Consider the following 12,022-nt stretch of genomic DNA (forward strand, 5'->3'; position numbering starts at 1 on the left):
AATGTCTTGATACTGTGATCGATATGAACTTTGCTAGTAGTAGAAAAAATGTGGTTAGTATGAAACCCACGCCGGATATAAAAAGACATTAGTACACATAGTTTTAAAAGATAATAATAAACAGGTTTAATATCTCCAAAGCACTTCAAAAAATAAAATCTTAATTCTTAAATTTTATCTCATCCGATAAAGTAATGTAGCGGTCGAGAGGACGGTGGTGAAAATAGCACTTTCTAACCTCAGTAAATTGTATAATATGGTTTTTAGTCTGATTACAGATTAAAAGTCTCTTAATAATACGTCTAGCATTTGCTAAGAGAGAGAAGACATATATTGAACTGTATATAGATCATACGTCACATGATAAAATGGACTGGTTATACGAAATATGAATTGACCCCTTAAATTAAGGGATTTCAGTAATTTATTTTGCCCTTAAATAAATATCTAGATACCATCACGATCACAAAGAGTAAATGATAATTTATATAAGTCAAGGTATATCAGAGGTTATCCAAAATGTTACTAAAGTATTGATCAAAACCTGGTTTCGAACCATTTAAAGTGCAACACTTAACTATAAAGACACACAAGGAAAAGAAGCTAAAAACTGATTACTTGATTACTAGTATTTAATTTATTTGATTCCCTATTTGAAATTCGAGTCTGGATTTATCGAAAATGTTCTTATTTCTAATAGGTAAATGAACCGCTAATCACCTTAAGGTAATATTTAAATGACTGTGAACTGCTAACACCAGCTAATATCACAGGCCCCTTAAATTTTTTATAGAAATAGTGAACCACTAATCTCTGCTAAGATAACTATATAATCCTTTAGTGCACTTGGTCCATGCTCCTAGTTTTTAGTGGAGTCTGAGTTGCTCAATTGCTTTTGTTACTTTGTATGTATTATTTTAGTGTTCTTTGTTGTGTATGTCTGTTTTCCATGTCAAAGATCACAGTCCCCTTAAGTTTTATAGAACCAGTGAACCGCTTAGCTGAGCTCAGATCACTCTATAATTCTTCTTTACCTTGAATATTTTTTAAATGATTGTGAACCCCTAACCTCTGCTAAGATCAGTTCCCTTAAGTTCTCAGAAATACATTTACAAATAACGGGAAAAAAATAACACAATAATGTCCCGGTCTGATATTTAAAATGTTTTCAATATGAGAAGAGATTTAAAAATTTATTAATAATAACTTTTATGACTAATCCTCAAAGATTTTACGTTTTACGATTTATTTTATGCAAGATCATGATGATAAGTTTCAAGTAAAAGCATAAAAGTGAAGTTGGCGGTTTTTATACTTGGATATCGTACAAATGCACAACTTTGCAGTTGTTCGATACACGAGAAAGTAACAAATCAGAGCGTCGCAATAAAATGGTAAATACCCGTTTGCGCACTTTAGTGCCAATTCTAAAAATACAAAATTTAAAGTAAACATACATAATTACAAATTACAATTTGTAAATTTATCATATGATTTGCGTATGGAGTTTTCATATCACAAATCATAAGTTCTACAAGAGCTTGCCGTAACTACGTAGATATTTTGTATCGCGCTAGACTTCTTACAATAAGGCTTGAGAAAAAGGGTTGTGTTGCTACAAGATTGAAGTTTCATGAACTCGTGGATCGTTACGGTATATCCATCTGCACCATAAAAATTTATCTGTACGTGTCATAGTTTTCCTTTCCTCTTTCGTCTACCTCGGACTTATGAGCAATAGAAAAGCAGAGGACGCTTACCCTACCGGTGCACCTGGTCCATTCTCCCAGTTTTTATTGGAGTCCGAGTTGTTCATTTACCTTTGCTACTATTTTTTTTATTTTAGTTACTTTGTGTTCTTTGTTGTGTTTGCCTGTTTTTCCATGTCTGGTCTTTGTCCCTGGATTACAATCTTTTAATTTCTGCTAGAATCTTGGTTCCCTTGATTTCCCTTTGCTAGAAATATTAAACAGTTCTACGAACAGTTCTACAAAACAATTTGAAACCGAACTACTCCGCAGCGAATCAAAATATGGCAGCTAAAGATAATCATCTGGTTAACGAATTTGTCAACTCTTTCGCCATCCTTTTATGCTTTATCAATATGATGTTTTTCTCGGTAATTTTGTTATAACCCACAATTCTAAATGCATTTATTATGATGAAAACGTTTCTTGCATTTCAAAATAAATTTAAGGATGACTTTCGCTTTAAAATTCTGCACAAGAAAAAGTGACATAAACTCAATTTCACTCCAGTATGTTTTTTCAGATCACCTGGCTGACGGCCATGTGAGCTATTGCCATCAGTCGTCGTCGTCCGTCGTCGTCGTCGTCATTGTCGTTAACAGTTCTTCAAAACCTTTCTCCTCTGACACCACTTGACCAATTGAAACCAAACTTGGTATGAATGTTTCTTGGTGTATCCCGCATAGAACTGATGTGAGGATTTTGGATTCATTGAAAAACATGACCGCTGTTACTAAATATAGAACATAGTGGTCAGACAGTAGTTTTCGCATATTTCTCTTAAACCGTTAGGTTTAGCCAAATTCTGACATGAATAAAAGTGTTCAGCATGATGAGATCTATCTGTGGTCAAATTTTTATTCTAATATGTTAAGCCATGTTGGAGTTAATGCGCTTTTTCGACTTTTTTTGCTATTTTGAATGTATTTCTTTCCAAAATCTTCTTCTCTCACACCACTTGACCAATTGGAACTAAATTTAGTATGAATGTTTCTTGGTGTATCCTGCATAGAACTGATGTGGGGATTTTGGATCCGTCGAAAAACATGGCCGCCGTTACTAAAAGTAACTACAGAAAGTAGTTTTTCGCATATATCTGCAAAACCGCATAATTATTTCAATTGCTGTAGTAACCCTTTTTATAAGGCCTTCAAAAGTCTTCATGGATCAAAGTTGTCAGGCGACTCCTTGTAAGAGTTATTGCCCCTGAAAGATGACTTTTTTTTTACAGTTTTCAGTCAATATCTTGAAAATTATAATAGATAGAAAGAAACTTTCAATCGCTGAAATGATTCTTAAGATAGTCCTACTAAAGTCGTGTTGAGTAAAAATTGTTGGACAACTCCTTGTTAAATTTATTGTTCTTGAAAGACAAACTTTAACCAATTGAGCGATTCAGGCTCCTGTGAGCCTCTTGTTTTTTTTGTTTTTTTTTTGGTTTTTTTAATTATTATTTTGATAGAAAACTAAGTCCACGCATACTAACGTAAAAACATAAATCATTGGAAATTTATAAACACACATAGTTACCGTATGAATGAAATCATTTGCATAACGATTTTTTTTGGGGGGGGGAGGGGGGAGTTCAAAATGTGTGTTTTATTTTTTTTTGTTAAGTTCCTGCTTTCGTGGTCTATAGCAATACATTGAAAATTTGTTATTCCACTTTGCCATCCATTAACCAAAAATTTAGATTTATCAAACATTGACTTATTTTCACTCCTGCAAAGAAAGTCAAAAGTCGCTAAAAAATTAACCCTTCAACGTTCAAAACAAATGGAACACTGAAAAGCATTTTACATGCCGCCTTTCAAAATTTTAATAAACAATAAATTCTGTATTTCAATCGTTATAGTAAACATAAGTCTTCATCTATGTCTTTTTTTACATGTAAACAAAAGTGCGAAACTAAATAAATCGATGGAGATCTGGTAGATCAAAATGGTGACTTTAATCTTAAACAATAGAATAATTTGTTTGGATGAATTAATTGGTGTTTGACGCCCAAACAGCAATGTTTCAGCTATACCCGTGCCATGAATATGAAATGGATTTTAAAATGAACATGAAATGATTAATGTTCATGGGGTTTGATACAAGGATAATATGGTCGACGAGTTTCCATTGCGACTGAAAATTTGTGCCGAGCATTTTAGCATACTGTACCGAAGTCTAGGCTGCTACTCCTGTCGACCAAAGCAGGGTTCTTTAACGTGTAAGGAACGGGACATTTTCCCAACACAGTGCACCATTGTGGTTTGCAGTCAGATTTTACCATATAATGTGGTGACAAGCCTAGCATGTAGCATTCCACGGTTACTCCATTCCACCATTTTAAGCAAACAACCCAGTTGCTCTACGGTCAAAGTGCCTTAGAACCGCCATAAGTTCTGAGCGCTATTTAGTCGCCTTTTACAACCAGCTTAGCGATGCTGTGGGCACCAGGACCAGCACAGGGTTCTTCTTTTGGAAGGACACGGACACTTATGAAAAGTGTGTAAATTCCTGTAACAAAATTGTGAGAACAGATTGGTTGGTACGACAGGCCAAAAAAGTAAGCAAATGAAATTAAAGTTACCGTGTTTGCCACAAAAGTGATGTTTTTTTGTTCTTTAGTTTGAAAACCATAGGAAGAATACTAAAACAGACTAAACAACTTTTAAGTCTTAGAACGTATTGAGTAAGTATTGCATGAGATTCATAAAACGGAACACATACAGCAAACAAACTTTCTTCGTAGAGGGAAACAAGGCATTTTATAACTTGTGTAACCTTTTCACTTGACGTCAAATATGTGACTGAATTAGTTTTATTTATATCTGAAAGCAATTTTAACTTTGTTTAACGTCACTGGTGATACTGAATACTAATCTGACGACTTAGATTTTGTCTGAAGATAACAATAAATCATAGAAAAAATCTCAATAATAAAAGAATTATCAGTTAATTGTCTTTAAAAACTAAACTCTATTTTTTTTAGTCTAGAGCGCTTGGAGTTTTAACTCATATGCAGAACAAGTTTCGTGCACTCGTTAAATCTTGGCGTTTTAGGCATTCGTGATCATAGTTTGGTATTTAAATCTTTCCAAATAATTAACTTATTATAATGAGAACAAACTAAATTAATGTTGCGAAAAATTGATTTTCATATAAAGTTAATTGTTCCTGTGGGATGCACTTGTAAAACACTACAACAATAAAACAATGATTTTAACACTACACAGAAGTTGGAAGTGTTTAAATAAACAATTATCGCATGCTTTTTCTTTCTTTTTATGGAGTATCCGATTTTTTTCAAACACCATTGTGATTAGTATGCGTTAATGTTTGAAAGAGTAATCAAGGGAACCAAGATTCTAGCGGAAATGAAAAAAAAAATTTCGTCCAGGGACAATGATCACACATGGAAAACAGACAAAAACAGCAAAAAAGAACATAAAATAACAAATATAATACATACAAAGTAACAAAAGTAAATGAGCAACTAAAAAACTGGGAGAATGGACCAGGTGCACCGGTAGTGTAAACGTCCTCTGTTTTTTTTTTTTTTCAGAAACACCCGTCGAGTTGCTCATTAAATGTCAAGTCAAGAAAAAGAAAGATAAAAGGACAACTATGACATTGAATAAATTAGTTTTCATGGTGCAGATGGATGTACCCTAACGATCCACGAGTTCATGATGACGACAATAAGACTTCTGCAGTGATGACTTAAATCTTGTAGCAACGCAACCTTGTACCAGAAGCCTACTTGTAAGAAATCTAGCGCGAGACAAAATGTCTGCGTAGTTACGGCAGGCTATGGTATAACGTATCAGTTGTAATATGAAAAACTCTGCTGAAGGGATGTTGCCACAGATGACAGGAAAGTGGACAATACGGAATGAAAAGTCATCACATTTGTTGTATACTTTGGTCAATAGTTTTCCTTTACCATCGATCTCTAAGTGTAGGTCTAGATATGAGGCTAACTTCACAGTGTCTGTAGTATCCTTGATCTCAAGTTTTTTGGTAGATGCAATGTATAAAACCCCAAAAACTAGGATTGTTTAACAATAATACGTCATTTATATAGTGTATATCCTCTTTTGGAAAAGATCAGTTATAAAGGCAGCCTCATAAGAGAAGAGGAGGAATGGGTCAGCAAATAGCGGAGCACAATTTGTTCCTATTGGAATGCCGACCGTTTGTTGAAAAATGCGTCAACCACAATGAACAAATATGTTGTCGATCAAAATTCATGCATTTTGAAAACATCTTTTTCATTATAGTTGGAAGACAATTGGAATTTTTTTCTTTTTTTTCATAAAGTATGATGAATCTCTACCATAAACTACATATTTGTATCTATGCGTACCGTCCTTTTTGGAGTAAAAATGGTGTTAAATGTTTTCATGTCGGGGATATAGTGATAAGTAAAGATCTTTCGAATTTTTCAGAATCCACTAAGAGAGTAACAATTGACGTGGTAGGACTAGAGACCCTCTTTGACAGCTGTGAGTATAGAAGTTAAAAGTTTTGGAAGAGGTTTGGTGGTACATTTTGCAGATCTAGCTATGTAGCTTAAATTGTATAGATTTTTGTTGAGTTAAGGGATCTACTACATAGATCACAACCATTGTCTTTGGTAGAGAGATCAAACAGGATAACATTTATGGTTTTCCACTATCTCTTCATTGGAGAGTGTGGTAGCTGTATAGGTCTTAATACTGCTATTACTTTTACGTCTACCTCTGATAATAAACGTTGAAATATCGGCAAATATCGCCATAATATGGAATTAACTGTAAGTGTTCCGTGTAATAGTAGAATATTACCAAAGTCAGAAATTCAAACTGTTGTCCCATTCTATTATCTGTAATGAATTTGGAATAACTCGGCATTTACGATTATTTTTTCGATTCTTCTTTTTTAATTCTCTCGTTCGGTTTCTTTGTTTTTTTATTGTACTTTGAATTGTGAGATTTAGATGTCGGTTAAATATTTTGCAACCCAAGACTACTGATCAAATTACAGAATCGTTAGTTAAAAAGATTAATCAATGTACGTAAATACTAATATGGGTTTAGTAGAACGATAATGATAGTGCACATTTTGTAGAATTATCAACCTTTGGATATACCCTACATCTAATCAGCTTTCTTGGTTTTGCATTTTATACATTAGATATTGATTTCTTGTTGTGTGCACTGCTCAAGCTGCTTGTATTCACACTTTCGAAATACCATTATATTTATCAATCGTTTAAGCAGTAACCATGATAAGAATCATGTATGAAGGGTTACTATCAATCGTGAATTAAGTCTTTGCCTAAGATTGATTTAATCAGAATAATAATAAAAAGATGCTAATGCTGTAAATTAAGGGTTTTTTGTGTTTTTTTCATTTGTTGGTTTTGTTTTGTTTTTTGTTTTGTTTTTTATTGTTGTTGTCGTTGTTTTCGTTTTGTTTTGTTTCGTTTGTTTTTGTTTTTGTATTTGTATTTGTATTTGTTTTTGTTTTTGTTTTTGTTTTGTTTATTTTTTTTCTGGAAATATCAACTTAAAATGTAACGATGCCAAAATCTAATATTAACAAGTATCAATCAATAGTAGTTCTAAATGGCGTGGTGAAGTTTTGTTCACAGATGTATGACCCAGAATTTGTTTTAAAAAGTAAACTTTTGGTAGTGCTACCCTAAAGTGGATGTGCTTCAAAATGCTGAAATACCTCGTATAATGGTAATGCAGCACAGTTGTCGTTAATTTGAACAAATTTATATTAGACTTCAAGTTATAAATATGAATGTATTATAAGGCTATTGTGGAGTTTTAAAGTGCTCAAATGTTTCATGAAATGCAACATAACAGATGATAACTTGACCAAATTGATATAAGACTTCACATTATTGGACGAAAGATGATAAAAAGCTATGCGTGGAGCTTGCTGAAGTCAAAAATTGAGGCTATAAAGTATCAGTTTGTATAAAAATCCGACAGGGATGATTCATGCATGTCATTAAACAATTAAATTTTGGTTCCAAATCAGAAACATTGTCATTTAGTTGATACACTTTCGAGATAAAAAATAAATAGATTGTATATGAAATTGGCACCTTGCCAGAAAACAGAATGATTAGACCATAGCTACCAAATGTGATAACGATAACGTGTAATATTACGACAGGAAGTATCCATTAGAAATTCATAATTAAAGTCGATATAGATTTTCATTTAGCAGTTATAACAAAAGGTTTTTTTTTAATTAAAAACAAATGAACAGAAAACAATGCCCGTTTGAAATGATAATAAGCAAGGCAATAGTCTAACAAAATATTAGCTTTGGAATTTTCTTGCTGTTGAGTTAATTGTAGCATTCAGAAACATTTCATATTTCTTATAATACTCTCGTGAGCTGAAAAGTTTTTAATTTTTACTGAATCAAAAATTGAAATTCATAAAGAATCTTAAATGATTTTTTTTTATTTCAGTACATTCAATTATCATATGACGTATAGTAATAATAATACTTATAATTGATTCTATTAAATATTTATTACCCCAGAATTCCAAATTTCCGAAACAATTTTTGCTTTTTCATGTTCTTTAATATTAAATGTTATTGTTTTATCAAAGCTTCTGCTTATTTCACTCTCTTCTACAATACCAGTGTACATTTTGTATTGATTTCAGACATTTGGTTTTATATTCCCAGCGGACAAATTTTGCATAAGAATTTGTGCTTTGATAAAGAACTAAATGTATAAACTGTGTAATCTTTCACAATGACATTTATTATTTAACATTTCAACCATAATCATAGTTTTTTTTCTATCATGCTACAACGAGTAGTCTATAAAAATTAATTCATAATCGTTTAAGTTATTCTCAATAATTATAGTTTATTATATTTTCCCGCCATCATATGCTATCTTTACAGACGTTCTAGATTGCACTTATAATATTTGTATTCTATTATTATAAGAGTAATCAAGGGAACCAAGGTTATAGCGGTGATCAAAAGAATGTAATCCAGGGACAAAGAAAAAGACAGAGGATATTGTATCGGCAAAAAATATTAAATCGTCTGTAGTGGAATGAATCTAATATGTCAAAACATGGCCTAAATACGTGACCACATGAAACAAAGACAATCTACATACACAATGTAACGAAAAGAATAAAATACACTACACATTAAAACAGACGATAAGGGAAACAAGACGTCACAAACAAATTAAAGTAATAACAATATGAACTCCTGTAATAATCTAACAACAATAATGCATCTCCAAGGCACGTGTCTAACAATATATTAATGTGTTATAAATTGTTTTCCAGAATTTTTAGACGTGTAAAATTAGAACAAAAGAATATCCCAAAATAATTAAAAGTTTGAATGACTTTTACGTCAGATTTGATAGGAAAAGGCCATTCACATGTAGTAAAACGTACGCTCGGGTAAGTTCTTTGTGTCTTTAAAAAAAGCAGTGCGGAAAAATATGAAATACTGCCATCAGATTCCTGTGATAACTCTCCAAAGGTTAACTAATGTGTTAGATGGTTAGTATTTTTATTTCCTTTTATTATTTTTTTTTAAGTCAACATATAATGTGTTGTATTTCAACCTTTAATGTGCTATAATCATGAAAGAGCAATCAAGGGAACCAAGGTTATAGCGGTAATCAAAAGAATGTATTCCAGGGACAAAGACCAGACATGGAAAACAGACATACACAACAAAGAACATAAAGTAACTAAAATCATACATACAAAGTAACAAAAGCAAATGAGCAACTCGGACTCCACTAAAACTGGGAGCATGGACCAGGTGCACCGGTAGGGTAAGCGTCCTCTGCTTTTCTAGAAACACCCGCCGAATTGCTCATAAAAAGTTGTCCGGGGTAGACGAACGAGGAAAGGAAGACTATGACCCATTGAATAAATCAGTATTCATGGTGCAGATGGATACACCATAACGATCCACGAGTTCATGATGACGACCACAAAACTTCTGTAGTGATGACTTCAATCATGTAGCAACACAACCCTGTTCCAGAAGCCTATTGTTAGAGTTCTAGCACGACACAAAAAGTCTGCGTAGTTTCGGCAAGCTCTGGCATAACGTGTGAGTTGTGATATGAATACTCCATACGCAGGTGCTGAAGGGATGTTGCCACAGATGAAAGGAAAGTTGACAATTCTGAATGAAAAATCATCACGTTTGTCGTAAAGTTTGGTCAATAGTTTTCTTTTACCATCGATTTCTAAGTGTAGGTCAAGATATGAGGCTGATTTCACAGTGTCTGTAGTATCCGTTATCTCAAGTTCTTTGGGGTAGATGCGATGTTTCAAATTCCCGTAATTAGGATTGTTTAAAGATAATACGTCACCTATATAGCGGAAACTGAGATTGAAGAAACTTCTTTCTTTTGGATCAGATCAGCTATAAAGTCAGCCTCAAAAGAGTGAAGGAATAGGTCAGCAAATAAAGGAGCACAATTTGTTCTCATTGGAATGCCGACCGTCTGTTGAAAAACACGTCCATCACACTGGACAAATATGTTGTCGATTAAAAATTCCAGCATTTTGTACACATCTTCCTCTGTATATTTGGAAGATGATTTGGAATGATTTCTTACAAAGTATGAGGAATCTCTACCAAGAACTATATATTTGTATCTAGGTGCACCATTTTTTAAAAAAAAACGACGATGTATAATGTTTTTAACTTGGGGTTTTAACTGAATATGGGGAATAGAAGTATACAGTGTTGGAAAATCATAAGTTTTAATGCTATTATATTCAGATAATAGTCTAGAACTGATTGTCTCCAAAATATCTTTCGAATTTTTCAGAATCCACATTGAATTAATACCACTACGGGAGTAACAAGTGTTGTGATAGGACTGCAGACCCTTTTTGACAGTTGTGAGTATAGAAGTTAAACGCTTTGAAAGAGGTTTAGTGGAACAGTTTGTAGATCCAGACGTTGTTTGTATGGATTCTTGTGGAGTTTAGGAATCCAGTACATAGACGGTAAATCACAATCATCGTCCTTGGTGGAGAGACCAAAGAGGATAGCACAGATTTATGGTTTTCCACAATCTCTTCTTTCGAGAGTGAGGTAGCAGTATAGGTCTTATCACTGCTATTATTTTTTATGTCTACCTCTCATAATAAGCATTGGATGTAAAAAGTTTTGCAGACAAAAACAATGTTGTTTTTGGCTTTGTCTGCTGGTACGACAACATACTTTTCATGTATAGTAGACAATCTTTTTGCTACGTCGGGGTCTTTGAAAGCTGATGTAGCATTGGCACTCATTGACCTACTTAAAACTTTCATTCGTTTAAAAATTGAAGACCTCGCGGCCATTAACCACTCTGACAGAGAATCAATGTCTTCTTGTTCTCGTTTCATCCATTTTCTTGCATAGTCCTCGACGGCATCCAGAAGAATTTTAAGTTATAATTCCAATTTATGTAGCGTGGTTCACAGTACTTGGGGCCTTTAGAAAGGATATTACGCAGATACGTTTTCGATGGCAGTTAAATTTCCCGTAACGACCTGACCAGAATGACCAAAGAAGAATAAAAAAAACGTGAGTTTTTACCTCAATAAGGTAAAAAAAAAAAGTAGCCAAAAATTATAAAAATGCTTCAATTTATTTTTTTGGCGACAAAAAGATTCGTAAATGGGTACCTGACTTCATATTTTGGTTGATGAGTGGGGGTGCACGGGGGTTGGGAAAACTTTAAGAGATTGTTTTTTTTATTTTTTTTTTTGGAAAAACATTTACTCATTATTTTGTTATTCAATACAGTAAAATGAAAAAAATAAAGATGAGTATAACACCTTTATAGGAAAGCTTAGATGAATGATATCCAATCTTATAAAAAGAAGAGACAAACATATTAGATTGGTATATGACGTCAAAGACATATACGTTTTCTTCCCTGACTTTTGATTTATGGGTTTTATTTCTACTTGTGAATAGTCAAGGTGAGATCACATTGTTAAATTTGTTTACAATTTAACATAAACCATGTAACTTAGTATTGTATCGGAAAACATTTTGCATTTCTTCATAAATATAACACCACATTTTGATTTTAAAGACGTATGGTAAAGTATTATCGAACAAAAGTCCTCCGCAAAGGTTCAATTAATCAACGTCCCTTGGCTGTTATATGAGAATCTGAAAACTAGTTGCATTTTCAATTGTCCAGATGATATTCGGCATTCACTATTGTAATATTATCAAAGGTTGATTAGATCTTCTTTTAATTTTAA

This window comes from Perna viridis, chromosome 6 (assembly GCF_037379345.1).
Source record: "Perna viridis isolate PV_CMFRI_1.1 ecotype Kerala chromosome 6, ASM3737934v1, whole genome shotgun sequence".
Taxonomy (NCBI): Eukaryota; Metazoa; Mollusca; class Bivalvia; order Mytilida; family Mytilidae; genus Perna; species Perna viridis.